The sequence below is a fragment of the Lactuca virosa genome, chromosome 1, assembly GCF_052849685.1.
Source record: "Lactuca virosa cultivar CGN04683 chromosome 1, Lactuca_virosa_CGN04683_v6, whole genome shotgun sequence".
Classification (NCBI taxonomy): Eukaryota; Viridiplantae; Streptophyta; class Magnoliopsida; order Asterales; family Asteraceae; genus Lactuca; species Lactuca virosa.
Window position 1 is genome coordinate 263,305,338 of NC_136426.1, and position 23,691 is coordinate 263,329,028.

The 23,691-nt window shown below is 47.5% G+C and overlaps 68 non-coding genes across 68 annotated transcripts; all 68 read left to right on the forward strand.

The window, feature by feature from the left end:
• Positions 1–148: 148 nt before the first annotated feature.
• LOC145153155 (5S ribosomal RNA) lies at positions 149–267 on the forward strand. The gene has a single exon (XR_013733679.1). It is a non-coding gene; the product is annotated as a 5S ribosomal RNA (ribosomal RNA).
• Positions 268–496: 229 nt separating this feature from the next.
• On the forward strand, positions 497–615 carry LOC145155152 (5S ribosomal RNA). The gene has a single exon (XR_013735606.1). It is a non-coding gene; the product is annotated as a 5S ribosomal RNA (ribosomal RNA).
• A 230-nt stretch (positions 616–845) lies between these two features.
• LOC145142282 (5S ribosomal RNA) lies at positions 846–964 on the forward strand. Its single transcript, XR_013723362.1, has one exon. It is a non-coding gene; the product is annotated as a 5S ribosomal RNA (ribosomal RNA).
• A 230-nt stretch (positions 965–1,194) lies between these two features.
• Positions 1,195–1,313, forward strand: LOC145152492 (5S ribosomal RNA). Its single transcript, XR_013733020.1, has one exon. It is a non-coding gene; the product is annotated as a 5S ribosomal RNA (ribosomal RNA).
• A 226-nt stretch (positions 1,314–1,539) lies between these two features.
• On the forward strand, positions 1,540–1,657 carry LOC145147211 (5S ribosomal RNA). The gene has a single exon (XR_013728121.1). It is a non-coding gene; the product is annotated as a 5S ribosomal RNA (ribosomal RNA).
• A 228-nt stretch (positions 1,658–1,885) lies between these two features.
• LOC145145405 (5S ribosomal RNA) lies at positions 1,886–2,004 on the forward strand. The gene has a single exon (XR_013726380.1). It is a non-coding gene; the product is annotated as a 5S ribosomal RNA (ribosomal RNA).
• Positions 2,005–2,234: 230 nt separating this feature from the next.
• Positions 2,235–2,353, forward strand: LOC145144521 (5S ribosomal RNA). Its single transcript, XR_013725532.1, has one exon. It is a non-coding gene; the product is annotated as a 5S ribosomal RNA (ribosomal RNA).
• A 230-nt stretch (positions 2,354–2,583) lies between these two features.
• Positions 2,584–2,702, forward strand: LOC145138356 (5S ribosomal RNA). Its single transcript, XR_013721459.1, has one exon. It is a non-coding gene; the product is annotated as a 5S ribosomal RNA (ribosomal RNA).
• A 229-nt stretch (positions 2,703–2,931) lies between these two features.
• On the forward strand, positions 2,932–3,050 carry LOC145136380 (5S ribosomal RNA). The gene has a single exon (XR_013720429.1). It is a non-coding gene; the product is annotated as a 5S ribosomal RNA (ribosomal RNA).
• Positions 3,051–3,279: 229 nt separating this feature from the next.
• LOC145154066 (5S ribosomal RNA) lies at positions 3,280–3,398 on the forward strand. Its single transcript, XR_013734550.1, has one exon. It is a non-coding gene; the product is annotated as a 5S ribosomal RNA (ribosomal RNA).
• A 229-nt stretch (positions 3,399–3,627) lies between these two features.
• LOC145143729 (5S ribosomal RNA) lies at positions 3,628–3,746 on the forward strand. The gene has a single exon (XR_013724759.1). It is a non-coding gene; the product is annotated as a 5S ribosomal RNA (ribosomal RNA).
• Positions 3,747–3,972: 226 nt separating this feature from the next.
• On the forward strand, positions 3,973–4,090 carry LOC145147213 (5S ribosomal RNA). Its single transcript, XR_013728123.1, has one exon. It is a non-coding gene; the product is annotated as a 5S ribosomal RNA (ribosomal RNA).
• A 228-nt stretch (positions 4,091–4,318) lies between these two features.
• Positions 4,319–4,437, forward strand: LOC145145406 (5S ribosomal RNA). The gene has a single exon (XR_013726381.1). It is a non-coding gene; the product is annotated as a 5S ribosomal RNA (ribosomal RNA).
• Positions 4,438–4,667: 230 nt separating this feature from the next.
• Positions 4,668–4,786, forward strand: LOC145146529 (5S ribosomal RNA). The gene has a single exon (XR_013727469.1). It is a non-coding gene; the product is annotated as a 5S ribosomal RNA (ribosomal RNA).
• A 230-nt stretch (positions 4,787–5,016) lies between these two features.
• Positions 5,017–5,135, forward strand: LOC145138362 (5S ribosomal RNA). The gene has a single exon (XR_013721462.1). It is a non-coding gene; the product is annotated as a 5S ribosomal RNA (ribosomal RNA).
• Positions 5,136–5,364: 229 nt separating this feature from the next.
• On the forward strand, positions 5,365–5,483 carry LOC145155785 (5S ribosomal RNA). Its single transcript, XR_013736213.1, has one exon. It is a non-coding gene; the product is annotated as a 5S ribosomal RNA (ribosomal RNA).
• A 230-nt stretch (positions 5,484–5,713) lies between these two features.
• Positions 5,714–5,832, forward strand: LOC145154067 (5S ribosomal RNA). Its single transcript, XR_013734551.1, has one exon. It is a non-coding gene; the product is annotated as a 5S ribosomal RNA (ribosomal RNA).
• Positions 5,833–6,061: 229 nt separating this feature from the next.
• On the forward strand, positions 6,062–6,180 carry LOC145143730 (5S ribosomal RNA). Its single transcript, XR_013724760.1, has one exon. It is a non-coding gene; the product is annotated as a 5S ribosomal RNA (ribosomal RNA).
• A 225-nt stretch (positions 6,181–6,405) lies between these two features.
• On the forward strand, positions 6,406–6,523 carry LOC145147214 (5S ribosomal RNA). The gene has a single exon (XR_013728124.1). It is a non-coding gene; the product is annotated as a 5S ribosomal RNA (ribosomal RNA).
• A 228-nt stretch (positions 6,524–6,751) lies between these two features.
• On the forward strand, positions 6,752–6,870 carry LOC145145408 (5S ribosomal RNA). The gene has a single exon (XR_013726382.1). It is a non-coding gene; the product is annotated as a 5S ribosomal RNA (ribosomal RNA).
• Positions 6,871–7,100: 230 nt separating this feature from the next.
• Positions 7,101–7,219, forward strand: LOC145146530 (5S ribosomal RNA). Its single transcript, XR_013727470.1, has one exon. It is a non-coding gene; the product is annotated as a 5S ribosomal RNA (ribosomal RNA).
• A 230-nt stretch (positions 7,220–7,449) lies between these two features.
• Positions 7,450–7,568, forward strand: LOC145138368 (5S ribosomal RNA). The gene has a single exon (XR_013721467.1). It is a non-coding gene; the product is annotated as a 5S ribosomal RNA (ribosomal RNA).
• Positions 7,569–7,797: 229 nt separating this feature from the next.
• Positions 7,798–7,916, forward strand: LOC145155786 (5S ribosomal RNA). Its single transcript, XR_013736214.1, has one exon. It is a non-coding gene; the product is annotated as a 5S ribosomal RNA (ribosomal RNA).
• A 230-nt stretch (positions 7,917–8,146) lies between these two features.
• LOC145154069 (5S ribosomal RNA) lies at positions 8,147–8,265 on the forward strand. The gene has a single exon (XR_013734553.1). It is a non-coding gene; the product is annotated as a 5S ribosomal RNA (ribosomal RNA).
• A 229-nt stretch (positions 8,266–8,494) lies between these two features.
• LOC145143731 (5S ribosomal RNA) lies at positions 8,495–8,613 on the forward strand. Its single transcript, XR_013724761.1, has one exon. It is a non-coding gene; the product is annotated as a 5S ribosomal RNA (ribosomal RNA).
• A 226-nt stretch (positions 8,614–8,839) lies between these two features.
• On the forward strand, positions 8,840–8,958 carry LOC145153156 (5S ribosomal RNA). Its single transcript, XR_013733680.1, has one exon. It is a non-coding gene; the product is annotated as a 5S ribosomal RNA (ribosomal RNA).
• A 230-nt stretch (positions 8,959–9,188) lies between these two features.
• LOC145149315 (5S ribosomal RNA) lies at positions 9,189–9,307 on the forward strand. Its single transcript, XR_013730164.1, has one exon. It is a non-coding gene; the product is annotated as a 5S ribosomal RNA (ribosomal RNA).
• Positions 9,308–9,536: 229 nt separating this feature from the next.
• On the forward strand, positions 9,537–9,655 carry LOC145149326 (5S ribosomal RNA). Its single transcript, XR_013730176.1, has one exon. It is a non-coding gene; the product is annotated as a 5S ribosomal RNA (ribosomal RNA).
• A 230-nt stretch (positions 9,656–9,885) lies between these two features.
• On the forward strand, positions 9,886–10,004 carry LOC145149337 (5S ribosomal RNA). Its single transcript, XR_013730189.1, has one exon. It is a non-coding gene; the product is annotated as a 5S ribosomal RNA (ribosomal RNA).
• Positions 10,005–10,238: 234 nt separating this feature from the next.
• Positions 10,239–10,356, forward strand: LOC145147215 (5S ribosomal RNA). The gene has a single exon (XR_013728125.1). It is a non-coding gene; the product is annotated as a 5S ribosomal RNA (ribosomal RNA).
• Positions 10,357–10,585: 229 nt separating this feature from the next.
• LOC145145410 (5S ribosomal RNA) lies at positions 10,586–10,704 on the forward strand. The gene has a single exon (XR_013726384.1). It is a non-coding gene; the product is annotated as a 5S ribosomal RNA (ribosomal RNA).
• A 229-nt stretch (positions 10,705–10,933) lies between these two features.
• LOC145149348 (5S ribosomal RNA) lies at positions 10,934–11,052 on the forward strand. The gene has a single exon (XR_013730202.1). It is a non-coding gene; the product is annotated as a 5S ribosomal RNA (ribosomal RNA).
• A 235-nt stretch (positions 11,053–11,287) lies between these two features.
• LOC145153157 (5S ribosomal RNA) lies at positions 11,288–11,406 on the forward strand. The gene has a single exon (XR_013733681.1). It is a non-coding gene; the product is annotated as a 5S ribosomal RNA (ribosomal RNA).
• Positions 11,407–11,635: 229 nt separating this feature from the next.
• Positions 11,636–11,754, forward strand: LOC145149360 (5S ribosomal RNA). Its single transcript, XR_013730217.1, has one exon. It is a non-coding gene; the product is annotated as a 5S ribosomal RNA (ribosomal RNA).
• Positions 11,755–11,985: 231 nt separating this feature from the next.
• On the forward strand, positions 11,986–12,104 carry LOC145154070 (5S ribosomal RNA). The gene has a single exon (XR_013734554.1). It is a non-coding gene; the product is annotated as a 5S ribosomal RNA (ribosomal RNA).
• Positions 12,105–12,333: 229 nt separating this feature from the next.
• On the forward strand, positions 12,334–12,451 carry LOC145148153 (5S ribosomal RNA). The gene has a single exon (XR_013729050.1). It is a non-coding gene; the product is annotated as a 5S ribosomal RNA (ribosomal RNA).
• Positions 12,452–12,678: 227 nt separating this feature from the next.
• On the forward strand, positions 12,679–12,797 carry LOC145153159 (5S ribosomal RNA). The gene has a single exon (XR_013733682.1). It is a non-coding gene; the product is annotated as a 5S ribosomal RNA (ribosomal RNA).
• Positions 12,798–13,026: 229 nt separating this feature from the next.
• LOC145149371 (5S ribosomal RNA) lies at positions 13,027–13,145 on the forward strand. The gene has a single exon (XR_013730230.1). It is a non-coding gene; the product is annotated as a 5S ribosomal RNA (ribosomal RNA).
• Positions 13,146–13,375: 230 nt separating this feature from the next.
• On the forward strand, positions 13,376–13,494 carry LOC145149382 (5S ribosomal RNA). The gene has a single exon (XR_013730243.1). It is a non-coding gene; the product is annotated as a 5S ribosomal RNA (ribosomal RNA).
• Positions 13,495–13,723: 229 nt separating this feature from the next.
• LOC145145844 (5S ribosomal RNA) lies at positions 13,724–13,842 on the forward strand. Its single transcript, XR_013726799.1, has one exon. It is a non-coding gene; the product is annotated as a 5S ribosomal RNA (ribosomal RNA).
• Positions 13,843–14,076: 234 nt separating this feature from the next.
• LOC145147216 (5S ribosomal RNA) lies at positions 14,077–14,194 on the forward strand. The gene has a single exon (XR_013728126.1). It is a non-coding gene; the product is annotated as a 5S ribosomal RNA (ribosomal RNA).
• A 229-nt stretch (positions 14,195–14,423) lies between these two features.
• Positions 14,424–14,542, forward strand: LOC145145411 (5S ribosomal RNA). The gene has a single exon (XR_013726385.1). It is a non-coding gene; the product is annotated as a 5S ribosomal RNA (ribosomal RNA).
• A 229-nt stretch (positions 14,543–14,771) lies between these two features.
• Positions 14,772–14,890, forward strand: LOC145154352 (5S ribosomal RNA). Its single transcript, XR_013734827.1, has one exon. It is a non-coding gene; the product is annotated as a 5S ribosomal RNA (ribosomal RNA).
• A 230-nt stretch (positions 14,891–15,120) lies between these two features.
• LOC145138376 (5S ribosomal RNA) lies at positions 15,121–15,239 on the forward strand. Its single transcript, XR_013721469.1, has one exon. It is a non-coding gene; the product is annotated as a 5S ribosomal RNA (ribosomal RNA).
• A 230-nt stretch (positions 15,240–15,469) lies between these two features.
• On the forward strand, positions 15,470–15,588 carry LOC145149394 (5S ribosomal RNA). The gene has a single exon (XR_013730254.1). It is a non-coding gene; the product is annotated as a 5S ribosomal RNA (ribosomal RNA).
• Positions 15,589–15,819: 231 nt separating this feature from the next.
• On the forward strand, positions 15,820–15,938 carry LOC145154071 (5S ribosomal RNA). The gene has a single exon (XR_013734555.1). It is a non-coding gene; the product is annotated as a 5S ribosomal RNA (ribosomal RNA).
• A 229-nt stretch (positions 15,939–16,167) lies between these two features.
• LOC145148154 (5S ribosomal RNA) lies at positions 16,168–16,285 on the forward strand. The gene has a single exon (XR_013729051.1). It is a non-coding gene; the product is annotated as a 5S ribosomal RNA (ribosomal RNA).
• Positions 16,286–16,511: 226 nt separating this feature from the next.
• Positions 16,512–16,630, forward strand: LOC145153160 (5S ribosomal RNA). Its single transcript, XR_013733683.1, has one exon. It is a non-coding gene; the product is annotated as a 5S ribosomal RNA (ribosomal RNA).
• A 229-nt stretch (positions 16,631–16,859) lies between these two features.
• LOC145149406 (5S ribosomal RNA) lies at positions 16,860–16,978 on the forward strand. The gene has a single exon (XR_013730265.1). It is a non-coding gene; the product is annotated as a 5S ribosomal RNA (ribosomal RNA).
• A 229-nt stretch (positions 16,979–17,207) lies between these two features.
• LOC145149418 (5S ribosomal RNA) lies at positions 17,208–17,326 on the forward strand. Its single transcript, XR_013730276.1, has one exon. It is a non-coding gene; the product is annotated as a 5S ribosomal RNA (ribosomal RNA).
• A 229-nt stretch (positions 17,327–17,555) lies between these two features.
• On the forward strand, positions 17,556–17,674 carry LOC145149429 (5S ribosomal RNA). The gene has a single exon (XR_013730287.1). It is a non-coding gene; the product is annotated as a 5S ribosomal RNA (ribosomal RNA).
• Positions 17,675–17,905: 231 nt separating this feature from the next.
• On the forward strand, positions 17,906–18,023 carry LOC145147217 (5S ribosomal RNA). Its single transcript, XR_013728127.1, has one exon. It is a non-coding gene; the product is annotated as a 5S ribosomal RNA (ribosomal RNA).
• A 229-nt stretch (positions 18,024–18,252) lies between these two features.
• On the forward strand, positions 18,253–18,371 carry LOC145145412 (5S ribosomal RNA). The gene has a single exon (XR_013726386.1). It is a non-coding gene; the product is annotated as a 5S ribosomal RNA (ribosomal RNA).
• Positions 18,372–18,601: 230 nt separating this feature from the next.
• LOC145149441 (5S ribosomal RNA) lies at positions 18,602–18,720 on the forward strand. The gene has a single exon (XR_013730299.1). It is a non-coding gene; the product is annotated as a 5S ribosomal RNA (ribosomal RNA).
• Positions 18,721–18,950: 230 nt separating this feature from the next.
• On the forward strand, positions 18,951–19,069 carry LOC145155962 (5S ribosomal RNA). Its single transcript, XR_013736389.1, has one exon. It is a non-coding gene; the product is annotated as a 5S ribosomal RNA (ribosomal RNA).
• A 229-nt stretch (positions 19,070–19,298) lies between these two features.
• Positions 19,299–19,417, forward strand: LOC145149452 (5S ribosomal RNA). The gene has a single exon (XR_013730312.1). It is a non-coding gene; the product is annotated as a 5S ribosomal RNA (ribosomal RNA).
• A 226-nt stretch (positions 19,418–19,643) lies between these two features.
• Positions 19,644–19,761, forward strand: LOC145147218 (5S ribosomal RNA). The gene has a single exon (XR_013728128.1). It is a non-coding gene; the product is annotated as a 5S ribosomal RNA (ribosomal RNA).
• A 230-nt stretch (positions 19,762–19,991) lies between these two features.
• Positions 19,992–20,110, forward strand: LOC145152684 (5S ribosomal RNA). The gene has a single exon (XR_013733211.1). It is a non-coding gene; the product is annotated as a 5S ribosomal RNA (ribosomal RNA).
• Positions 20,111–20,339: 229 nt separating this feature from the next.
• LOC145149463 (5S ribosomal RNA) lies at positions 20,340–20,458 on the forward strand. Its single transcript, XR_013730326.1, has one exon. It is a non-coding gene; the product is annotated as a 5S ribosomal RNA (ribosomal RNA).
• Positions 20,459–20,687: 229 nt separating this feature from the next.
• On the forward strand, positions 20,688–20,806 carry LOC145154072 (5S ribosomal RNA). The gene has a single exon (XR_013734556.1). It is a non-coding gene; the product is annotated as a 5S ribosomal RNA (ribosomal RNA).
• Positions 20,807–21,035: 229 nt separating this feature from the next.
• On the forward strand, positions 21,036–21,153 carry LOC145148155 (5S ribosomal RNA). Its single transcript, XR_013729052.1, has one exon. It is a non-coding gene; the product is annotated as a 5S ribosomal RNA (ribosomal RNA).
• Positions 21,154–21,380: 227 nt separating this feature from the next.
• LOC145153161 (5S ribosomal RNA) lies at positions 21,381–21,499 on the forward strand. Its single transcript, XR_013733684.1, has one exon. It is a non-coding gene; the product is annotated as a 5S ribosomal RNA (ribosomal RNA).
• Positions 21,500–21,728: 229 nt separating this feature from the next.
• LOC145135709 (5S ribosomal RNA) lies at positions 21,729–21,847 on the forward strand. The gene has a single exon (XR_013719989.1). It is a non-coding gene; the product is annotated as a 5S ribosomal RNA (ribosomal RNA).
• Positions 21,848–22,077: 230 nt separating this feature from the next.
• Positions 22,078–22,196, forward strand: LOC145149475 (5S ribosomal RNA). Its single transcript, XR_013730340.1, has one exon. It is a non-coding gene; the product is annotated as a 5S ribosomal RNA (ribosomal RNA).
• Positions 22,197–22,425: 229 nt separating this feature from the next.
• On the forward strand, positions 22,426–22,544 carry LOC145149486 (5S ribosomal RNA). Its single transcript, XR_013730351.1, has one exon. It is a non-coding gene; the product is annotated as a 5S ribosomal RNA (ribosomal RNA).
• Positions 22,545–22,773: 229 nt separating this feature from the next.
• LOC145149497 (5S ribosomal RNA) lies at positions 22,774–22,892 on the forward strand. The gene has a single exon (XR_013730364.1). It is a non-coding gene; the product is annotated as a 5S ribosomal RNA (ribosomal RNA).
• A 226-nt stretch (positions 22,893–23,118) lies between these two features.
• On the forward strand, positions 23,119–23,236 carry LOC145147219 (5S ribosomal RNA). The gene has a single exon (XR_013728129.1). It is a non-coding gene; the product is annotated as a 5S ribosomal RNA (ribosomal RNA).
• Positions 23,237–23,465: 229 nt separating this feature from the next.
• Positions 23,466–23,584, forward strand: LOC145149509 (5S ribosomal RNA). Its single transcript, XR_013730375.1, has one exon. It is a non-coding gene; the product is annotated as a 5S ribosomal RNA (ribosomal RNA).
• Positions 23,585–23,691: the final 107 nt, after the last annotated feature.

The window sequence follows — 23,691 nt, forward strand, 5'->3', positions numbered from 1 at the left end:
GCTCGGGTGGCCTCCGTTTCATTGTTCATGGTCTTCGTATTTTTGGAACGGAGCCGATCGGTCACGTGGGTCCCACGCCTCGCGTACGAAAACAAAGGAGGTTCTGTGTCTTTTAAGACATACAAGCAATAAGCATGGATAGTATTTCGGGTGCGATCATACCAGCACTAATGCACCGGATCCCATCAGAACTCCGCAGTTAAGCGTGCTTGGGCGAGAGTAGTACTAGGATGGGTGACCCCATGGGAAGTCCTCGTGTTGCACCCCCCTTTTTCGTTGTCCGTTTGCGTTTTTTTAGATTTTACGTGCGGTTTTTTTTTGTTTTTTTTTCTTTCTTGCTATTTCTATGCTCGGGTGGCCTCCGTTTCATGGTTCATGGTCTTCGTATTTTTGGAACGGAGCCGATCGGTCACGTGGGTCCCACACCTCGCGTACGAAAACAAAGGAGGTTCTGCGTCTTTTAAGACATACAAGCAATAAGCATGGATAGTATTTCGGTTGCGATCATACCAGCACTAATGCACCGGATCCCATCAGAACTCCGCAGTTAAGCGTGCTTGGGCGAGAGTAGTACTAGGATGGGTGACCCCCTGGGAAGTCCTCGTGTTGCACCCCCCTTTTTCGTTGTCCGTTTGCGTTTTTTTAGATTTTACGTGCGGTTTTTTTTTTGTTTTTTTTTCTTTCTTGCTATTTCTATGCTCGGGTGGCCTCCGTTTCATGGTTCATGGTCTTCGTATTTTTGGAACGGAGCCGATCGGTCACGTGGGTCCCACGCCTCGCGTACGAAAACAAAGGAGGTTCTGCGTCTTTTAAGACATACAAGCAATAAGCATGGATAGTATTTCGGGTGCGATCATACCAGCACTAATGCACCGGATCCCATCAGAACTCCGCAGTTAAGCGTGCTTGGGCGAGAGTAGTACTAGGATGGGTAACCCCCTGGGAAGTCCTCGTGTTGCAACCCCCTTTTTCGTTGTCCGTTTGCGTTTTTTTAGATTTTACGTGCGGTTTTTTTTTTGTTTTTTTTTCTTTCTTTCTATTTCTATGCTCGGGTGGCCTCCGCTTCATGGTTGATGGTTTTCGTATTTTTGGAACGGAGCCGATCGGTCACGTGGGTTCCACGCCTCGCGTACGAAAACAAAGGAGGTTCTGCGTATTTTAAGACATAAAAGCAATAAGCATGGATCGTATTTCGGGTGCGATCATACCGGCACTAATGCACCGGATCCCATCAGAACTCCGCAGTTAAGCGTGCTTGGGCGAGAGTAGTACTAGGATGGGTGACCCCCTGGGAAGTCCTCGTGTTGCACCCCCCCTTTTTCGTTGTCCGTTTGCGTTTTTTTAGATTTTACGTGCGGTTTTTTTTTGTTTTTTTTTCTTGCTATTTCTATGCTCGGGTGGCCTCCGTTTCATGGTTCATGGTCTTCGTATTTTTGGAACGGAGCCGATCGGTCACGTGGGTCCCACGCCTCGCGTACGAAAACAAAGGAGGTTCTGTGTCTTTTAAGACATACAACCAATAAGCATGGACAGTATTTCGGGTGCGATCATACCAGCACTAATGCACCGGATCCCATCAGAACTCCGCAGTTAAGCGTGCTTGGGCGAGAGTAGTACTAGGATGGGTGACCCCATGGGAAGTCCTCGTGTGCACCCCCTTTTTCGTTGTCCGTTTGCGTTTTTTTAGATTTTACGTGCGGTTTTTTTTTGTTTTTTTTTCTTTCTTGCTATTTCTATGCTCGGGTGGCCTCCGCTTCATGGTTGATGGTCTTCGTATTTTTGGAACGGAGCTGATCGGTCACGTGGGTCCCACGCCTCGCGTACGAAAACAAAGGAGGTTCTGCGTCTTTTAAGACATACAAGCAATAAGCATGGATAGTATTTCGGGTGCGATCATACCAGCACTAATGCACCGGATCCCATCAGAACTCCGCAGTTAAGCGTGCGTGGGCGAAAGTAGTACTAGGATGGGTGACCCCCTGGGAAGTCCTCGTGTTGCACCCCCCTTTTTCGTTGTCCGTTTGCGTTTTTTTAGATTTTACGTGCGGTTTTTTTTTTGTTTTTTTTTCTTTCTTGCTATTTCTATGCTCGGGTGGCCTCCGCTTCATGGTTGATGGTCTTCGTATTTTTGGAACGGAGCTGATCGGTCACGTGGGTCCCACGCTTCGCGTACGAAAACAAAGGAGGTTCTGCGTCTTTTAAGACATACAAGCAATAAGCATGGATAGTATTTCGGGTGCAATCATACCAGCACTAATGCACCGGATCCCATCAGAACTCCGCAGTTAAGCGTGCTTGGGCGAGAGTAGTACTAGGATGGGTGACCCCCTGCGAAGTCTTCGTGTTGCACCCCCTTTTTCGTTGTCCGTTTGCGTTTTTTTAGATTTTACGTGCGGTTTTTTTTTTGTTTTTTTTTTCTTTCTTGCTATTTCTATGCTCGGGTGGCCTCCGTTTCATGGTTCATGGTCTTCGTATTTTTGGAACGGAGCCGATCGGTCACGTGGGTCCCACGCCTCGCGTACGAAAACAAAGGAGGTTCTGCGTCTTTTAAGACATACAAGCAATAAGCATGGATAGTATTTCGGGTGCGATCATACCAGCACTAATGCACCGGATCCTATCAGAACTCCGCAGTTAAGCGTGCTTGGGCGAGAGTAGTACTAGGATGGGTGACCCCCTGGGAAGTCCTCGTGTTGCACCCCCCTTTTTCGTTGTCCGTTTGCGTTTTTTTAGATTTTACGTGCGGTTTTTTTTTGTTTTTTTTTCTTTCTTGCTATTTCTATGCTCGGGTGGCCTCCGCTTCATGGTTGATGGTTTTCGTATTTTTGGAACGGAGCCGATCGGTCACGTGGGTTCCACGCCTCGCGTACGAAAACAAAGGAGGTTCTGCGTCTTTTAAGACATACAAGCAATAAGCATGGATAGTATTTCGGGTGCGATCATACCAGCACTAATGCACCGGATCCCATCAGAACTCCGCAGTTAAGCGTGCTTGGGTGAGAGTAGTACTAGGATGGGTGACCCCCTGGGAAGTCCTCGTGTTGCACCCTCTTTTTCGTTGTCCGTTTGCGTTTTTTTAGATTTTACGTGCGGTTTTTTTTTTGTTTTTTTTTCTTTCTTGCTATTTCTATGCTCGGGTGGCCTCCGTTTCATGGTTCATGGTCTTCGTATTTTTGGAACGGAGCCGATCGGTCACGTGGGTCCCACGCCTCGCGTACGAAAACAAAGGAGGTTCTGCGTCTTTTAAGACATACAAGCAATAAGCATGGATAGTATTTCGGGTGCGATCATACCAGCACTAATGCACCGGATCCCATCAGAACTCCGCAGTTAAGTGTGCTTGGGCGAGAGTAGTACTAGGATGGGTGACCCCCTGGGAAGTCCTCGTGTTGCACCCCCCTTTTTCGTTGTCCGTTTGCGTTTTTTTAGATTTTACGTGCGGTTTTTTTTTGTTTTTTTTTCTTTCTTGCTATTTCTATGCTCGGGTGGCCTCCGCTTCATGGTTGATGGTTTTCGTATTTTTGGAACGGAGCCGATCGGTCACGTGGGTTCTACGCCTCGCGTACGAAAACAAAGGAGGTTCTGCGTCTTTTAAGACATAAAAGCAATAAGCATGGATAGTATTTCGGGTGCGATCATACCAGCACTAATGCACCGGATCCCATCAAAACTCCGCAGTTAAGCGTGCTTGGGCGAGAGTAGTACTAGGATGGGTGACCCCCTGGGAAGTCCTCGTGTTGCACCCCCCCTTTTTCGTTGTCCGTTTGCGTTTTTTTAGATATTACGTGCGGTTTTTTTTTGTTTTTTTTTCTTGCTATTTCTATGCTCGGGTGGCCTCCGTTTCATTGTTCATGGTCTTCGTATTTTTGGAACGGAGCCGATCGGTCACGTGGGTCCCACGCCTCGCGTACGAAAACAAAGGAGGTTCTGTGTCTTTTAAGACATACAAGCAATAAGCATGGATAGTATTTCGGGTGCGATCATACCAGCACTAATGCACCGGATCCCATCAGAACTCCGCAGTTAAGCGTGCTTGGGCGAGAGTAGTACTAGGATGGGTGACCCCATGGGAAGTCCTCGTGTGCACCCCCTTTTTCGTTGTCCGTTTGCGTTTTTTTAGAGTTTACGTGCGGTTTTTTTTTGTTTTTTTTTCTTTCTTGCTATTTCTATGCTCGGGTGGCCTCCGCTTCATGGTTGATGGTCTTCGTATTTTTGGAACGGAGCTGATCGGTCACGTGGGTCCCACGCCTCGCGTACGAAAACAAAGGAGGTTCTGCGTCTTTTAAGACATACAAGCAATAAGCATGGATAGTATTTCGGGTGCGATCATACCAGCACTAATGCACCGGATCCCATCAGAACTCCGCAGTTAAGCGTGCGTGGGCGAAAGTAGTACTAGGATGGGTGACCCCCTGGGAAGTCCTCGTGTTGCACCCCCCTTTTTCGTTGTCCGTTTGCGTTTTTTTAGATTTTACGTGCGGTTTTTTTTTTGTTTTTTTTTCTTTCTTGCTATTTCTATGCTCGGGTGGCCTCCGCTTCATGGTTGATGGTCTTCGTATTTTTGGAACGGAGCTGATCGGTCACGTGGGTCCCACGCTTCGCGTACGAAAACAAAGGAGGTTCTGCGTCTTTTAAGACATACAAGCAATAAGCATGGATAGTATTTCGGGTGCAATCATACCAGCACTAATGCACTGGATCCCATCAGAACTCCGCAGTTAAGCGTGCTTGGGCGAGAGTAGTACTAGGATGGGTGACCCCCTGCGAAGTCTTCGTGTTGCACCCCCTTTTTCGTTGTCCGTTTGCGTTTTTTTAGATTTTACGTGCGGTTTTTTTTTTGTTTTTTTTTTCTTTCTTGCTATTTCTATGCTCGGGTGGCCTCCGTTTCATGGTTCATGGTCTTCGTATTTTTGGAACGGAGCCGATCGGTCACGTGGGTCCCACGCCTCGCGTACGAAAACAAAGGAGGTTCTGCGTCTTTTAAGACATACAAGCAATAAGCATGGATAGTATTTCGGGTGCGATCATACCAGCACTAATGCACCGGATCCTATCAGAACTCCGCAGTTAAGCGTGCTTGGGCGAGAGTAGTACTAGGATGGGTGACCCCCTGGGAAGTCCTCGTGTTGCACCCCCCTTTTTCGTTGTCCGTTTGCGTTTTTTTAGATTTTACGTGCGGTTTTTTTTTGTTTTTTTTTCTTTCTTGCTATTTCTATGCTCGGGTGGCCTCCGCTTCATGGTTGATGGTTTTCGTATTTTTGGAACGGAGCCGATCGGTCACGTGGGTTCCACGCCTCGCGTACGAAAACAAAGGAGGTTCTGCGTCTTTTAAGACATACAAGCAATAAGCATGGATAGTATTTCGGGTGCGATCATACCAGCACTAATGCACCGGATCCCATCAGAACTCCGCAGTTAAGCGTGCTTGGGTGAGAGTAGTACTAGGATGGGTGACCCCCTGGGAAGTCCTCGTGTTGCACCCCTCTTTTTCGTTGTCCGTTTGCGTTTTTTTAGATTTTACGTGCGGTTTTTTTTTTGTTTTTTTTTCTTTCTTGCTATTTCTATGCTCGGGTGGCCTCCGTTTCATGGTTCATGGTCTTCGTATTTTTGGAACGGAGCCGATCGGTCACGTGGGTCCCACGCCTCGCGTACGAAAACAAAGGAGGTTCTGCGTCTTTTAAGACATACAAGCAATAAGCATGGATAGTATTTCGGGTGCGATCATACCAGCACTAATGCACCGGATCCCATCAGAACTCCGCAGTTAAGTGTGCTTGGGCGAGAGTAGTACTAGGATGGGTGACCCCCTGGGAAGTCCTCGTGTTGCACCCCCCTTTTTCGTTGTCCGTTTGCGTTTTTTTAGATTTTACGTGCGGTTTTTTTTTGTTTTTTTTTCTTTCTTGCTATTTCTATGCTCGGGTGGCCTCCGCTTCATGGTTGATGGTTTTCGTATTTTTGGAACGGAGCCGATCGGTCACGTGGGTTCTACGCCTCGCGTACGAAAACAAAGGAGGTTCTGCGTCTTTTAAGACATAAAAGCAATAAGCATGGATAGTATTTCGGGTGCGATCATACCAGCACTAATGCACCGGATCCCATCAAAACTCCGCAGTTAAGCGTGCTTGGGCGAGAGTAGTACTAGGATGGGTGACCCCCTGGGAAGTCCTCGTGTTGCACCCCCCCTTTTTCGTTGTCCGTTTGCGTTTTTTTAGATATTACGTGCGGTTTTTTTTTGTTTTTTTTCTTGCTATTTCTATGCTCGGGTGGCCTCCGTTTCATTGTTCATGGTCTTCGTATTTTTGGAACGGAGCCGATCGGTCACGTGGGTCCCACGCCTCGCGTACGAAAACAAAGGAGGTTCTGTGTCTTTTAAGACATACAAGCAATAAGCATGGATAGTATTTCGGGTGCGATCATACCAGCACTAATGCACCGGATCCCATCAGAACTCCGCAGTTAAGCGTGCTTGGGCGAGAGTAGTACTAGGATGGGTGACCCCATGGGAAGTCCTCGTGTGCACCCCCTTTTTCGTTGTCCGTTTGCGTTTTTTTAGATTTTACGTGCGGTTTTTTTTTGTTTTTTTTTCTTTCTTGCTATTTCTATGCTCGGGTGGCCTCCGCTTCATGGTTGATGGTCTTCGTATTTTTGGAACGGAGCTGATCGGTCACGTGGGTCCCACGCCTCGCGTACGAAAACAAAGGAGGTTCTGCGTCTTTTAAGACATACAAGCAATAAGCATGGATAGTATTTCGGGTGCGATCATACCAGCACTAATGCACCGGATCCCATCAGAACTCCGCAGTTAAGCGTGCGTGGGCGAAAGTAGTACTAGGATGGGTGACCCCCTGGGAAGTCCTCGTGTTGCACCCCCCTTTTTCGTTGTCCGTTTGCGTTTTTTTAGATTATACGTGCGGTTTTTTTTTTGTTTTTTTTTCTTTCTTGCTATTTCTATGCTCGGGTGGCCTCCGCTTCATGGTTGATGGTCTTCGTATTTTTGGAACGGAGCTGATCGGTCACGTGGGTCCCACGCTTCGCGTACGAAAACAAAGGAGGTTCTGCGTCTTTTAAGACATACAAGCAATAAGCATGGATAGTATTTCGGGTGCAATCATACCAGCACTAATGCACTGGATCCCATCAGAACTCCGCAGTTAAGCGTGCTTGGGCGAGAGTAGTACTAGGATGGGTGACCCCCTGCGAAGTCTTCGTGTTGCACCCCCTTTTTCGTTGTCCGTTTGCGTTTTTTTAGATTTTACGTGCGGTTTTTTTTTTGTTTTTTTTTTCTTTCTTGCTATTTCTATGCTCGGGTGGCCTCCGTTTCATGGTTCATGGTCTTCGTATTTTTGGAACGGAGCCGATCGGTCACGTGGGTCCCACGCCTCGCGTACGAAAACAAAGGAGGTTCTGCGTCTTTTAAGACATACAAGCAATAAGCATGGATAGTATTTCGGGTGCGATCATACCAGCACTAATGCACCGGATCCTATCAGAACTCCGCAGTTAAGCGTGCTTGGGCGAGAGTAGTACTAGGATGGGTGACCCCCTGGGAAGTCCTCGTGTTGCACCCCCCTTTTTCGTTGTCCGTTTGCGTTTTTTTAGATTTTACGTGCGGTTTTTTTTTGTTTTTTTTTCTTTCTTGCTATTTCTATGCTCGGGTGGCCTCCGCTTCATGGTTGATGGTTTTCGTATTTTTGGAACGGAGCCGATCGGTCACGTGGGTTCCACGCCTCGCGTACGAAAACAAAGGAGGTTCTGCGTCTTTTAAGACATACAAGCAATAAGCATGGATAGTATTTCGGGTGCGATCATACCAGCACTAATGCACCGGATCCCATCAGAACTCCGCAGTTAAGCGTGCTTGGGTGAGAGTAGTACTAGGATGGGTGACCCCCTGGGAAGTCCTCGTGTTGCACCCCTCTTTTTCGTTGTCCGTTTGCGTTTTTTTAGATTTTACGTGCGGTTTTTTTTTTGTTTTTTTTTCTTTCTTGCTATTTCTATGCTCGGGTGGCCTCCGTTTCATGGTTCATGGTCTTCGTATTTTTGGAACGGAGCCGATCGGTCACGTGGGTCCCACGCCTCGCGTACGAAAACAAAGGAGGTTCTGCGTCTTTTAAGACATACAAGCAATAAGCATGGATAGTATTTCGGGTGCGATCATACCAGCACTAATGCACCGGATCCCATCAGAACTCCGCAGTTAAGTGTGCTTGGGCGAGAGTAGTACTAGGATGGGTGACCCCCTGGGAAGTCCTCGTGTTGCACCCCCCTTTTTCGTTGTCCGTTTGCGTTTTTTTAGATTTTACGTGCGGTTTTTTTTTGTTTTTTTTTCTTTCTTGCTATTTCTATGCTCGGGTGGCCTCCGCTTCATGGTTGATGGTTTTCGTATTTTTGGAACGGAGCCGATCGGTCACGTGGGTTCTACGCCTCGCGTACGAAAACAAAGGAGGTTCTGCGTCTTTTAAGACATAAAAGCAATAAGCATGGATAGTATTTCGGGTGCGATCATACCAGCACTAATGCACCGGATCCCATCAAAACTCCGCAGTTAAGCGTGCTTGGGCGAGAGTAGTACTAGGATGGGTGACCCCCTGGGAAGTCCTCGTGTTGCACCCCCCCTTTTTCGTTGTCCGTTTGCGTTTTTTTAGATATTACGTGCGGTTTTTTTTTGTTTTTTTTTCTTGCTATTTCTATGCTCGGGTGGCCTCCGTTTCATTGTTCATGGTCTTCGTATTTTTGGAACGGAGCCGATCGGTCACGTGGGTCCCACGCCTCGCGTACGAAAACAAAGGAGGTTCTGTGTCTTTTAAGACATACAAGCAATAAGCATGGATAGTATTTCGGGTGCGATCATACCAGCACTAATGCACCGGATCCCATCAGAACTCCGCAGTTAAGCGTGCTTGGGCGAGAGTAGTACTAGGATGGGTGACCCCATGGGAAGTCCTCGTGTTGCACCCCCCTTTTTCGTTGTCCGTTTGCGTTTTTTTAGATTTTACGTGCGGTTTTTTTTTGTTTTTTTTTTCTTTCTTGCTATTTCTATGCTCGGGTGGCCTCCGTTTCATGGTTCATGGTCTTCGTATTTTTGGAACGGAGCCGATCGGTCACGTGGGTCCCACACCTCGCGTACGAAAACAAAGGAGGTTCTGCGTCTTTTAAGACATACAAGCAATAAGCATGGATAGTATTTCGGGTGCGATCATACCAGCACTAATGCACCGGATCCCATCAGAACTCCGCAGTTAAGCGTGCTTGGGCGAGAGTAGTACTAGGATGGGTGACCCCCTGGGAAGTCCTCGTGTTGCACCCCCCTTTTTCGTTGTCCGTTTGCGTTTTTTTAGATTTTACGTGCGGTTTTTTTTTGTTTTTTTTTCTTTCTTGCTATTTCTATGCTCGGGTGGCCTCCGTTTCATGGTTCATGGTCTTCGTATTTTTGGAACGGAGCCGATCGGTCACGTGGGTCCCACGCCTCGCGTACGAAAACAAAGGAGGTTCTGCGTCTTTTAAGACATACAAGCAATAAGCATGGATAGTATTTCGGGTGCGATCATACCAGCACTAATGCACCGGATCCCATCAGAACTCCGCAGTTAAGCGTGCTTGGGCGAGAGTAGTACTAGGATGGGTGACCCCCTGGGAAGTCCTCGTGTTGCACCCCCCTTTTTCGTTGTCCGTTTGCGTTTTTTTAGATTTTACGTGCGGTTTTTTTTTTGTTTTTTTTTCTTTCTTTCTATTTCTATGCTCGGGTGGCCTCCGCTTCATGGTTGATGGTTTTCGTATTTTTGGAACGGAGCCGATCGGTCACGTGGGTTCCACGCCTCGCGTACGAAAACAAAGGAGGTTCTGCGTCTTTTAAGACATAAAAGCAATAAGCATGGATCGTATTTCGGGTGCGATCATACCAGCACTAATGCACCGGATCCCATCAGAACTCCGCAGTTAAGCGTGCTTGGGCGAGAGTAGTACTAGGATGGGTGACCCCCTGGGAAGTCCTCGTGTTGCACCCCCCCCCCCCCCCTTTTTCGTTGTCCGTTTGCGTTTTTTTAGATTTTACGTGCGGTTTTTTTTTGTTTTTTTTTCTTGCTATTTCTATGCTCGGGTGGCCTCCGTTTCATGGTTCATGGTCTTCGTATTTTTGGAACGGAGCCGATCGGTCACGTTGGTCCCACGCCTCGCGTACGAAAACAAAGGAGGTTCTGTGTCTTTTAAGACATACAAGCAATAAGCATGGACAGTATTTCGGGTGCGATCATACCAGCACTAATGCACCGGATCCCATCAGAACTCCGCAGTTAAGCGTGCTTGGGCGAGAGTAGTACTAGGATGGGTGACCCCATGGGAAGTCCTCGTGTGCACCCCCCTTTTTCGTTGTCCGTTTGCGTTTTTTTAGATTTTACGTGCGGTTTTTTTTTGTTTTTTTTTCTTTCTTGCTATTTCTATGCTCGGGTGGCCTCCGCTTCATGTTTGATGGTCTTCGTATTTTTGGAACGGAGCTGATCGGTCACGTGGGTCCTACGCCTCGCGTACGAAAACAAAGGAGGTTCTGCGTCTTTTAAGACATACAAGCAATAAGCATGGATAGTATTTCGGGTGCGATCATACCAGCACTAATGCACCGGATCCCATCAGAACTCCGCAGTTAAGCGTGCGTGGGCGAAAGTAGTACTAGGATGGGTGACCCCCTGGGAAGTCCTCGTGTTGCACCCCCCTTTTTCGTTGTCCGTTTGCGTTTTTTTAGATTTTACGTGCGGTTTTTTTTTGTTTTTTTTTCTTTCTTTCTATTTCTATGCTCGGGTGGCCTCCGCTTCATGGTTGATGGTTTTCGTATTTTTGGAACGGAGCCGATCGGTCACGTGGGTTCCACGCCTCGCGTACGAAAACAAAGGAGGTTCTGCGTCTTTTAAGACATAAAAGCAATAAGCATGGATCGTATTTCGGGTGCGATCATACCAGCACTAATGCACCGGATCCCATCAGAACTCCGCAGTTAAGCGTGCTTGGGCGAGAGTAGTACTAGGATGGGTGACCCCCTGGGAAGTCCTCGTGTTGCACCCCCCCCCCCCCCCCTTTTTCGTTGTCCGTTTGCGTTTTTTTAGATTTTACGTGCGGTTTTTTTTTGTTTTTTTTTCTTGCTATTTCTATGCTCGGGTGGCCTCCGTTTCATGGTTCATGGTCTTCGTATTTTTGGAACGGAGCCGATCGGTCACGTGGGTCCCACGCCTCGCGTACGAAAACAAAGGAGGTTCTGTGTCTTTTAAGACATACAAGCAATAAGCATGGACAGTATTTCGGGTGCGATCATACCAGCACTAATGCACCGGATCCCATCAGAACTCCGCAGTTAAGCGTGCTTGGGCGAGAGTAGTACTAGGATGGGTGACCCCATGGGAAGTCCTCGTGTTGCACCCCCCTTTTTCGTTGTCCGTTTGCGTTTTTTTAGATTTTACGTGCGGTTTTTTTTTGTTTTTTTTTCTTTCTTGCTATTTCTATGCTCGGGTGGCCTCCGCTTCATGGTTGATGGTTTTCGTATTTTTGGAACGGAGCCGATCGGTCACGTGGGTTCCACGCCTCGCATACGAAAACAAAGGAGGTTCTGCGTCTTTTAAGACATACAAGCAATAAGCATGGATAGTATTTCGGGTGCGATCATACCAGCACTAATGCACCGGATCCCATCAGAACTCCGCAGTTAAGCGTGCTTGGGCGAGAGTAGTACTAGGATGGGTGACCCCCTGGGAAGTCCTCGTGTTGCACCCCCCTTTTTCGTTGTCCGTTTGCGTTTTTTTAGATTTTACGTGCGGTTTTTTTTTTTGTTTTTTTTTCTTTCTTGCTATTTCTATGCTCGGGTGGCCTCCGTTTCATGGTTCATGGTCTTCGTATTTTTGGAACGGAGCCGATCGGTCACGTGGGTCCCACGCCTCGCGTACGAAAACAAAGGAGGTTCTGCGTCTTTTAAGACATACAAGCAATAAGCATGGATAGTATTTCGGGTGCGATCATACCAGCACTAATGCACCGGATCCCATCAGAACTCCGCAGTTAAGTGTGCTTGGGCGAGAGTAGTACTAGGATGGGTGACCCCCTGGGAAGTCCTCGTGTTGCACCCCCCTTTTTCGTTGTCCGTTTGCGTTTTTTTAGATTTTATGTGCGGTTTTTTTTTGTTTTTTTTTATTTCTTGCTATTTCTATGCTCGGGTGGCCTCCGCTTCATGGTTGATGGTTTTCGTATTTTTGGAACGGAGCCGATCGGTCACGTGGGTTCTACGCCTCGCGTACGAAAACAAAGGAGGTTCTGCGTCTTTTAAGACATAAAAGCAATAAGCATGGATAGTATTTCGGGTGCGATCATACCAGCACTAATGCACCGGATCCCATCAAAACTCCGCAGTTAAGCGTGCTTGGGCGAGAGTAGTACTAGGATGGGTGACCCCTGGGAAGTCCTCGTGTTGCACCCCCCCTTTTTCGTTGTCCGTTTGCGTTTTTTTAGATATTACGTGCGGTTTTTTTTTGTTTTTTTTTTCTTGCTATTTCTATGCTCGGGTGGCCTCCGTTTCATTGTTCATGGTCTTCGTATTTTTGGAACGGAGCCGATCGGTCACGTGGGTCCCACGCCTCGCGTACGAAAACAAAGGAGGTTCTGTGTCTTTTAAGACATACAAGCAATAAGCATGGATAGTATTTCGGGTGCGATCATACCAGCACTAATGCACCGGATCCCATCAGAACTCCGCAGTTAAGCGTGCTTGGGCGAGAGTAGTACTAGGATGGGTGACCCCATGGGAAGTCCTCGTGTTGCACCCCCCTTTTTCGTTGTCCGTTTGCGTTTTTTTAGATTTTACGTGCGGTTTTTTTTTGTTTTTTTTTCTTTCTTGCTATTTCTATGCTCGGGTGGCCTCCGTTTCATGGTTCATGGTCTTCGTATTTTTGGAACGGAGCCGATCGGTCACGTGGATCCCACGCCTCGCGTACGAAAACAAAGGAGGTTCTGCGTCTTTTAAGACATACAAGCAATAAGCATGGATAGTATTTCGGGTGCGATCATACCAGCACTAATGCACCGGATCCCATCAGAACTCCGCAGTTAAGCGTGCTTGGGCGAGAGTAGTACTAGGATGGGTGACCCCCTGGGAAGTCCTCGTGTTGCACCCCCCTTTTTCGTTGTCCGTTTGCGTTTTTTTAGATTTTACGTGCGGTTTTTTTTTTGTTTTTTTTTCTTTCTTTCTATTTCTATGCTCGGGTGGCCTCCGTTTCATGGTTCATGGTCTTCGTATTTTTGGAACGGAGCCGATCGGTCACGTGGGTCCCACGCCTCGCGTACGAAAACAAAGGAGGTTCTGCGTCTTTTAAGACATACAAGCAATAAGCATGGATAGTATTTCGGGTGCGATCATACCAGCACTAATGCACCGGATCCCATCAGAACTCCGCAGTTAAGCGTGCTTGGGCGAGAGTAGTACTAGGATGGGTGACCCCCTGGGAAGTCCTCGTGTTGCACCCCCCTTTTTCGTTGTCCGTTTGCGTTTTTTTAGATTTTACGTGCGGTTTTTTTTTGTTTTTTTTTCTTTCTTTCTATTTCTATGCTCGGGTGGCCTCCGCTTCATGGTTGATGGTTTTCGTATTTTTGGAACGGAGCCGATCGGTCACGTGGGTTCCACGCCTCGCGTACGAAAACAAAGGAGGTTCTGCGTCTTTTAAGACATAAAAGCAATAAGCATGGATCGTATTTCGGGTGCGATCATACCAGCACTAATGCACCGGATCCCATCAGAACTCCGCAGTTAAGCGTGCTTGGGCGAGAGTAGGACTAGGATGGGTGACCCCCTGGGAAGTCCTCGTGTTGCACCCCCCCCCCCCCCCTTTTTCGTTGTCCGTTTGCGTTTTTTTAGATTTTACGTGCGGTTTTTTTTTGTTTTTTTTTCTTGCTATTTCTATGCTCGGGTGGCCTCCGTTTCATGGTTCATGGTCTTCGTATTTTTGGAACGGAGCCGATCGGTCACGTGGGTCCCACGCCTCGCGTACGAAAACAAAGGAGGTTCTCTGTCTTTTAAGACATACAAGCAATAAGCATGGACAGTATTTCGGGTGCGATCATACCAGCACTAATGCACCGGATCCCATCAGAACTCCGCAGTTAAGCGTGCTTGGGCGAGAGTAGTACTAGGATGGGTGACCCCATGGGAAGTCCTCGTGTGCACCCCCCTTTTTCGTTGTCCGTTTGCGTTTTTTTAGATTTTACGTGCGGTTTTTTTTTGTTTTTTTTTCTTTCTTGCTATTTCTATGCTCGGGTGGCCTCCGCTTCATGTTTGATGGTCTTCGTATTTTTGGAACGGAGCTGATCGGTCACGTGGGTCCTACGCCTCGCGTACGAAAACAAAGGAGGTTCTGCGTCTTTTAAGACATACAAGCAATAAGCATGGATAGTATTTCGGGTGCGATCATACCAGCACTAATGCACCGGATCCCATCAGAACTCCGCAGTTAAGCGTGCGTGGGCGAAAGTAGTACTAGGATGGGTGACCCCCTGGGAAGTCCTCGTGTTGCACCCCCCTTTTTCGTTGTCCGTTTGCGTTTTTTTAGATTTTACGTGCGGTTTTTTTTTGTTTTTTTTTCTTTCTTGCTATTTCTATGCTCGGGTGGCCTCCGCTTCATGGTTGATGGTCTTCGTATTTTTGGAACGGAGCTGATCGTTCACGTGGGTCCCACGCTTCGCGTACGAAAACAAAGGAGGTTCTGCGTCTTTTAAGACATACAAGCAATAAGCATGGATAGTATTTCGGGTGCGATCATACCAGCACTAATGCACCGGATCTCATCAGAACTCCGCAGTTAAGCGTGCTTGGGCGAGAGTAGTACTAGGATGGGTGACCCCCTGGGAAGTCCTCGTGTTGCACCCCCTTTTTCGTTGTCCGTTTGCGTTTTTTTAGATTTTACGTGCGGTTTTTTTTTTGTTTTTTTTTTCTTTCTTGCTATTTCTATGCTCGGGTGGCCTCCGTTTCATGGTTCATGGTCTTCGTATTTTTGGAACGGAGCCGATCGGTCACGTGGGTCCCACGCCTCTCGTACGAAAACAAAGGAGGTTCTGCGTCTTTTAAGACATACAAGCAATAAGCATGGATAGTATTTCGGGTGCGATCATACCAGCACTAATGCACCGGATCCTATCAGAACTCCGCAGTTAAGCGTGCTTGGGCGAGAGTAGTACTAGGATGGGTGACCCCCTGGGAAGTCCTCGTGTTGCACCCCCCTTTTTCGTTGTCCGTTTGCGTTTTTTTAGATTTTACGTGCGGTTTTTTTTTGTTTTTTTTTTCTTTCTTGCTATTTCTATGCTCGGGTGGCCTCCGCTTCATGGTTGATGGTTTTCGTATTTTTGGAACGGAGCCGATCGGTCACGTGGGTTCCACGCCTCGCATACGAAAACAAAGGAGGTTCTGCGTCTTTTAAGACATACAAGCAATAAGCATGGATAGTATTTCGGGTGCGATCATACCAGCACTAATGCACCGGATCCCATCAGAACTCCGCAGTTAAGCGTGCTTGGGCGAGAGTAGTACTAGGATGGGTGACCCCCTGGGAAGTCCTCGTGTTGCACCCCCCTTTTTCGTTGTCCGTTTGCGTTTTTTTAGATTTTACGTGCGGTTTTTTTTTTTGTTTTTTTTTCTTTCTTGCTATTTCTATGCTCGGGTGGCCTCCGTTTCATGGTTCATGGTCTTCGTATTTTTGGAACGGAGCCGATCGGTCACGTGGGTCCCACGCCTCGCGTACGAAAACAAAGGAGGTTCTGCGTCTTTTAAGACATACAAGCAATAAGCATGGATAGTATTTCGGGTGCGATCATACCAGCACTAATGCACCGGATCCCATCAGAACTCCGCAGTTAAGTGTGCTTGGGCGAGAGTAGTACTAGGATGGGTGACCCCCTGGGAAGTCCTCGTGTTGCACCCCCCTTTTTCGTTGTCCGTTTGCGTTTTTTTAGATTTTATGTGCGGTTTTTTTTTGTTTTTTTTTATTTCTTGCTATTTCTATGCTCGGGTGGCCTCCGCTTCATGGTTGATGGTTTTCGTATTTTTGGAACGGAGCCGATCGGTCACGTGGGTTCTACGCCTCGCGTACGAAAACAAAGGAGGTTCTGCGTCTTTTAAGACATAAAAGCAATAAGCATGGATAGTATTTCGGGTGCGATCATACCAGCACTAATGCACCGGATCCCATCAAAACTCCGCAGTTAAGCGTGCTTGGGCGAGAGTAGTACTAGGATGGGTGACCCCTGGGAAGTCCTCGTGTTGCACCCCCCCTTTTTCGTTGTCCGTTTGCGTTTTTTTAGATATTACGTGCGGTTTTTTTTTGTTTTTTTTTCTTGCTATTTCTATGCTCGGGTGGCCTCCGTTTCATTGTTCATGGTCTTCGTATTTTTGGAACGGAGCCGATCGGTCACGTGGGTCCCACGCCTCGCGTACGAAAACAAAGGAGGTTCTGTGTCTTTTAAGACATACAAGCAATAAGCATGGATAGTATTTCGGGTGCGATCATACCAGCACTAATGCACCGGATCCCATCAGAACTCCGCAGTTAAGCGTGCTTGGGCGAGAGTAGTACTAGGATGGGTGACCCCATGGGAAGTCCTCGTGTTGCACCCCCCTTTTTCGTTGTCCGTTTGCGTTTTTTTAGATTTTACGTGCGGTTTTTTTTTGTTTTTTTTTCTTTCTTGCTATTTCTATGCTCGGGTGGCCTCCGTTTCATGGTTCATGGTCTTCGTATTTTTCGAACGGAGCCGATCGGTCACGTGGGTCCCACGCCTCGCGTACGAAAACAAAGGAGGTTCTGCGTCTTTTAAGACATACAAGCAATAAGCATGGATAGTATTTCGGGTGCGATCATACCAGCACTAATGCACCGGATCCCATCAGAACTCCGCAGTTAAGCGTGCTTGGGCGAGAGTAGTACTAGGATGGGTGACCCCCTGGGAAGTCCTCGTGTTGCACCCCCCTTTTTCGTTGTCCGTTTGCGTTTTTTTAGATTTTACGTGCGGTTTTTTTTTGTTTTTTTTTCTTTCTTTCTATTTCTATGCTCGGGTGGCCTCCGTTTCATGGTTCATGGTCTTCGTATTTTTGTAACGGAGCCGATCGGTCACGTGGGTCCCACGCCTCGCGTACGAAAACAAAGGAGGTTCTGCGTCTTTTAAGACATACAAGCAATAAGCATGGATAGTATTTCGGGTGCGATCATACCAGCACTAATGCACCGGATCCCATCAGAACTCCGCAGTTAAGCGTGCTTGGGCGAGAGTAGTACTAGGATGGGTGACCCCCTGGGAAGTCCTCGTGTTGCACCCCCCTTTTTCGTTGTTCGTTTGCGTTTTTTTAGATTTTACGTGCGGTTTTTTTTGTTTTTTTTTTCTTTCTTTCTATTTCTATGCTCGGGTGCCCTCCGCTTCATGGTTGATGGTTTTCGTATTTTTGGAACGGAGCCGATCGGTCACGTGGGTTCCACGCCTCGCGTACGAAAACAAAGGAGGTTCTGCGTCTTTTAAGACATAAAAGCAATAAGCATGGATCGTATTTCGGGTGCGATCATACCAGCACTAATGCACCGGATCCCATCAGAACTCCGCAGTTAAGCGTGCTTGGGCGAGAGTAGTACTAGGATGGGTGACCCCCTGGGAAGTCCTCGTGTTGCACCCCCCCCCCCCTTTTTCGTTGTCCGTTTGCGTTTTTTTAGATTTTACGTGCGGTTTTTTTTTGTTTTTTTTTCTTGCTATTTCTATGCTCGGGTGGCCTCCGTTTCATGGTTCATGGTCTTCGTATTTTTGGAACGGAGCCGATCGGTCACGTGGGTCCCACGCCTCGCGTACGAAAACAAAGGAGGTTCTGTGTCTTTTAAGACATACAAGCAATAAGCATGGACAGTATTTCGGGTGCGATCATACCAGCACTAATGCACCGGATCCCATCAGAACTCCGCAGTTAAGCGTGCTTGGGCGAGAGTAGTACTAGGATGGGTGACCCCATGGGAAGTCCTCGTGTGCACCCCCCTTTTTCGTTGTCCGTTTGCGTTTTTTTAGATTTTACGTGCGGTTTTTTTTTGTTTTTTTTTCTTTCTTGCTATTTCTATGCTCGGGTGGCCTCCGCTTCATGTTTGATGGTCTTCGTATTTTTGGAACGGAGCTGATCGGTCACGTGGGTCCTACGCCTCGCGTACGAAAACAAAGGAGGTTCTGCGTCTTTTAAGACATACAAGCAATAAGCATGGATAGTATTTCGGGTGCGATCATACCAGCACTAATGCACCGGATCCCATCAGAACTCCGCAGTTAAGCGTGCGTGGGCGAAAGTAGTACTAGGATGGGTGACCCCCTGGGAAGTCCTCGTGTTGCACCCCCCTTTTTCGTTGTCCGTTTGCGTTTTTTTAGATTTTACGTGCGGTTTTTTTTTTGTTTTTTTTTCTTTCTTGCTATTTCTATGCTCGGGTGGCCTCCGCTTCATGGTTGATGGTCTTCGTATTTTTGGAACGGAGCTGATCGTTCACGTGGGTCCCACGCTTCGCGTACGAAAACAAAGGAGGTTCTGCGTCTTTTAAGACATACAAGCAATAAGCATGGATAGTATTTCGGGTGCGATCATACCAGCACTAATGCACCGGATCCCATCAGAACTCCGCAGTTAAGCGTGCTTGGGCGAGAGTAGTACTAGGATGGGTGACCCCCTGGGAAGTCCTCGTGTTGCACCCCCTTTTTCGTTGTCCGTTTGCGTTTTTTTAGATTTTACGTGCGGTTTTTTTTTTGTTTTTTTTTTCTTTCTTGCTATTTCTATGCTCGGGTGGCCTCCGTTTCATGGTTCATGGTCTTCGTATTTTTGGAACGGAGCCGATCGGTCACGTGGGTCCCACGCCTCGCGTACGAAAACAAAGGAGGTTCTGCGTCTTTTAAGACATACAAGCAATAAGCATGGATAGTATTTCGGGTGCGATCATACCAGCACTAATGCACCGGATCCTATCAGAACTCCGCAGTTAAGCGTGCTTGGGCGAGAGTAGTACTAGGATGGGTGACCCCCTGGGAAGTTCTCGTGTTGCACCCCCCTTTTTCGTTGTCCGTTTGCGTTTTTTTAGATTTTATGTGCGGTTTTTTTTTGTTTTTTTTTATTTCTTGCTATTTCTATGCTCGGGTGGCCTCCGCTTCATGGTTGATGGTTTTCGTATTTTTGGAACGGAGCCGATCGGTCACGTGGGTTCCACGCCTCGCGTACGAAAACAAAAGAGGTTTTGCGTCTTTTAAGACATAAAAGCAATAAGCATGGATCGTATTTCGGGTGCGATCATACCAGCACTAATGCACCGGATCCCATCAGAACTCCGCAGTTAAGCGTGCTTGGGCGAGAGTAGTACTAGGATGGGTGACCCCCTGGGAAGTCCTCGTGTTGCACCCCCCCTTTTTCGTTGTCCGTTTGCGTTTTTTTAGATTTTACGTGCGGTTTTTTTTTGTTTTTTTTTCTTGCTATTTCTATGCTCGGGTGGCCTCCGTTTCATGGTTCATGGTCTTCGTATTTTTGGAACGGAGCCGATCGGTCACGTGGGTCCCACGCCTCGCGTACGAAAACAAAGGAGGTTCTGTGTCTTTTAAGACATACAAGCAATAAGCATGGACAGTATTTCGGGTGCGATCATACCAGCACTAATGCACCGGATCCCATCAGAACTCCGCAGTTAAGCGTGCTTGGGCGAGAGTAGTACTAGGATGGGTGACCCCATGGGAAGTCCTCGTGTGCACCCCCCTTTTTCGTTGTCCGTTTGCGTTTTTTTAGATTTTACGTGCGGTTTTTTTTTTGTTTTTTTTTCTTTCTTTCTATTTCTATGCTCGGGTGGCCTCCGTTTCATGGTTCATGGTCTTCGTATTTTTGGAACGGAGCCGATCGGTCACGTGGGTCCCACGCCTCGCGTACGAAAACAAAGGAGGTTCTGCGTCTTTTAAGACATACAAGCAATAAGCATGGATAGTATTTCGGGTGCGATCATACCAGCACTAATGCACCGGATCCCATCAGAACTCCGCAGTTAAGCGTGCTTGGGCGAGAGTAGTACTAGGATGGGTGACCCCCTGGGAAGTCCTCGTGTTGCACTCCCCTTTTTCGTTGTCCGTTTGCGTTTTTTTAGATTTTATGTGCGGTTTTTTTTTGTTTTTTTTTATTTCTTGCTATTTCTATGCTCGGGTGGCCTCCGCTTCATGGTTGATGGTTTTCGTATTTTTGGAACGGAGCCGATCGGTCACGTGGGTTCCACGCCTCGCATACGAAAACAAAGGAGGTTCTGCGTCTTTTAAGACATACAAGCAATAAGCATGGATAGTATTTCGGGTGCGATCATACCAGCACTAATGCACCGGATCCCATCAGAACTCCGCAGTTAAGCGTGCTTGGGCGAGAGTAGTACTAGGATGGGTGACCCCCTGGGAAGTCCTCGTGTTGCACCCCCCTTTTTCGTTGTCCGTTTGCGTTTTTTTAGATTTTACGTGCGGTTTTTTTTTGTTTTTTTTTCTTTCTTGCTATTTCTATGCTCGGGTGGCCTCCGTTTCATGGTTCATGGTCTTCGTATTTTTGGAACGGAGCCGATCGGTCACGTGGGTACCACGCCTCGCGTACGAAAACAAAGGAGGTTCTGCGTCTTTTAAGACATACAAGCAATAAGCATGGATAGTATTTCGGGTGCGATCATACCAGCACTAATGCACCGGATCCCATCAGAACTCCGCAGTTAAGTGTGCTTGGGCGAGAGTAGTACTAGGATGGGTGACCCCCTGGGAAGTCCTCGTGTTGCACCCCCCTTTTTCGTTGTCCGTTTGCGTTTTTTTAGATTTTATGTGCGGTTATTTTTTGTTTTTTTTTATTTCTTGCTATTTCTATGCTCGGGTGGCCTCCGCTTCATGGTTGATGGTTTTCGTATTTTTGGAACGGAGCCGATCGGTCACGTGGGTTCTACGCCTCGCGTACGAAAACAAAGGAGGTTCTGCGTCTTTTAAGACATAAAAGCAATAAGCATGGATAGTATTTCGGGTGCGATCATACCAGCACTAATGCACCGGATCCCATCAAAACTCCGCAGTTAAGCGTGCTTGGGCGAGAGTAGTACTAGGATGGGTGACCCCTGGGAAGTCCTCGTGTTGCACCCCCCCTTTTTCGTTGTCCGTTTGCGTTTTTTTAGATATTACGTGCGGTTTTTTTTTGTTTTTTTTTTCTTGCTATTTCTATGCTCGGGTGGCCTCCGTTTCATTGTTCATGGTCTTCGTATTTTTGGAACGGAGCCGATCGGTCACGTGGGTCCCACGCCTCGCGTACGAAAACAAAGGAGGTTCTGTGTCTTTTAAGACATACAAGCAATAAGCATGGATAGTATTTCGGGTGCGATCATACCAGCACTAATGCACCGGATCCCATCAGAACTCCGCAGTTAAGCGTGCTTGGGCGAGAGTAGTACTAGGATGGGTGACCCCATGGGAAGTCCTCGTGTTGCACCCCCCTTTTTCGTTGTCCGTTTGCGTTTTTTTAGATTTTACGTGCGGTTTTTTTTTGTTTTTTTTTCTTTCTTGCTATTTCTATGCTCGGGTGGCCTCCGTTTCATGGTTCATGGTCTTCGTATTTTTGGAACGGAGCCGATCGGTCACGTGGGTCCCACGCCTCGCGTACGAAAACAAAGGAGGTTCTGCGTCTTTTAAGACATACAAGCAATAAGCATGGATAGTATTTCGGGTGCGATCATACCAGCACTAATGCACCGGATCCCATCAGAACTCCGCAGTTAAGCGCGCTTGGGCGAGAGTAGTACTAGGATGGGTGACCCCCTGGGAAGTCCTCGTGTTGCACCCCCCTTTTTCGTTGTCCGTTTGCGTTTTTTTAGATTTTACGTGCGGTTTTTTTTTTGTTTTTTTTTCTTTCTTTCTATTTCTATGCTCGGGTGGCCTCCGTTTCATGGTTCATGGTCTTCGTATTTTTGGAACGGAGCCGATCGGTCACGTGGGTCCCACGTCTCGCGTACGAAAACAAAGGAGGTTCTGCGTCTTTTAAGACATACAAGCAATAAGCATGGATAGTATTTCGGGTGCGATCATACCAGCACTAATGCACCGGATCCCATCAGAACTCCGCAGTTAAGCGTGCTTGGGCGAGAGTAGTACTAGGATGGGTGACCCCCTGGGAAGTCCTCGTGTTGCACCCCCCTTTTTCGTTGTCCGTTTGCGTTTTTTTAGATTTTATGTGCGGTTTTTTTTTGTTTTTTTTTATTTCTTGCTATTTCTATGCTCGGGTGGCCTCCGCTTCATGGTTGATGGTTTTCGTATTTTTGGAACGGAGCCGATCGGTCACGTGGGTTCCACGCCTCGCGTACGAAAACAAAGGAGGTTTTGCGTCTTTTAAGACATAAAAGCAATAAGCATGGATCGTATTTCGGGTGCGATCATACCAGCACTAATGCACCGGATCCCATCAGAACTCCGCAGTTAAGCGTGCTTGGGCGAGAGTAGTACTAGGATGGGTGACCCCCTGGGAAGTCCTCGTGTTGCACCCCCCTTTTTCGTTGTCCGTTTGCGTTTTTTTAGATTTTACGTGCGGTTTTTTTTTGTTTTTTTTTCTTTCTTTCTATTTCTATGCTCGGGTGGCCTCCGCTTCATGGTTGATGGTTTTCGTATTTTTGGAACGGAGCCGATCGGTCACGTGGGTTCCACGCCTCGCGTACGAAAACAAAGGAGGTTTTGCGTCTTTTAAGACATAAAAGCAATAAGCATGGATCGTATTTCGGGTGCGATCATACCAGCACTAATGCACCGGATCCCATCAGAACTCCGCAGTTAAGCGTGCTTGGGCGAGAGTAGTACTAGGATGGGTGACCCCCTGGGAAGTCCTCGTGTTGCACCCCCCCTTTTTCGTTGTCTGTTTGCGTTTTTTTAGATTTTACGTGCGGTTTTATTTTGTTTTTTTTTCTTGCTATTTCTATGCTCGGGTGGCCTCCGTTTCATGGTTCATGGTCTTCGTATTTTTGGAACGGAGCCGATCGGTCACGTGGGTCCCACGCCTCGCGTACGAAAACAAAGGAGGTTCTGTGTCTTTTAAGACATACAAGCAATAAGCATGGACAGTATTTCGGGTGCGATCATACCAGCACTAATGCACCGGATCCCATCAGAACTCCGCAGTTAAGCGTGCTTGGGCGAGAGTAGTACTAGGATGGGTGACCCCATGGGAAGTCCTCGTGTGCACCCCCCTTTTTCGTTGTCCGTTTGCGTTTTTTTAGATTTTACGTGCGGTTTTTTTTTGTTTTTTTTTCTTTCTTGCTATTTCTATGCTCGGGTGGCCTCCGCTTCATGGTTGATGGTCTTCGTATTTTTGGAACGGAGCTGATCGGTCACGTGGGTCCCACGCCTCGCGTACGAAAACAAAGGAGGTTCTGCGTCTTTTAAGACATACAAGCAATAAGCATGGATAGTATTTCGGGTGCGATCATACCAGCACTAATGCACCGGATCCCATCAGAACTCCGCAGTTAAGCGTGCTTGGGCGAGAGTAGTACTAGGATGGGTGACCCCCTGGGAAGTCCTCGTGTTGCACCCCCCTTTTTCGTTGTCCGTTTGCGTTTTTTTAGACTTTACGTGCGGTTTTTTTTTTGTTTTTTTTTTCTTTCTTGCTATTTCTATGCTCGGGTGGCCTCCGTTTCATGG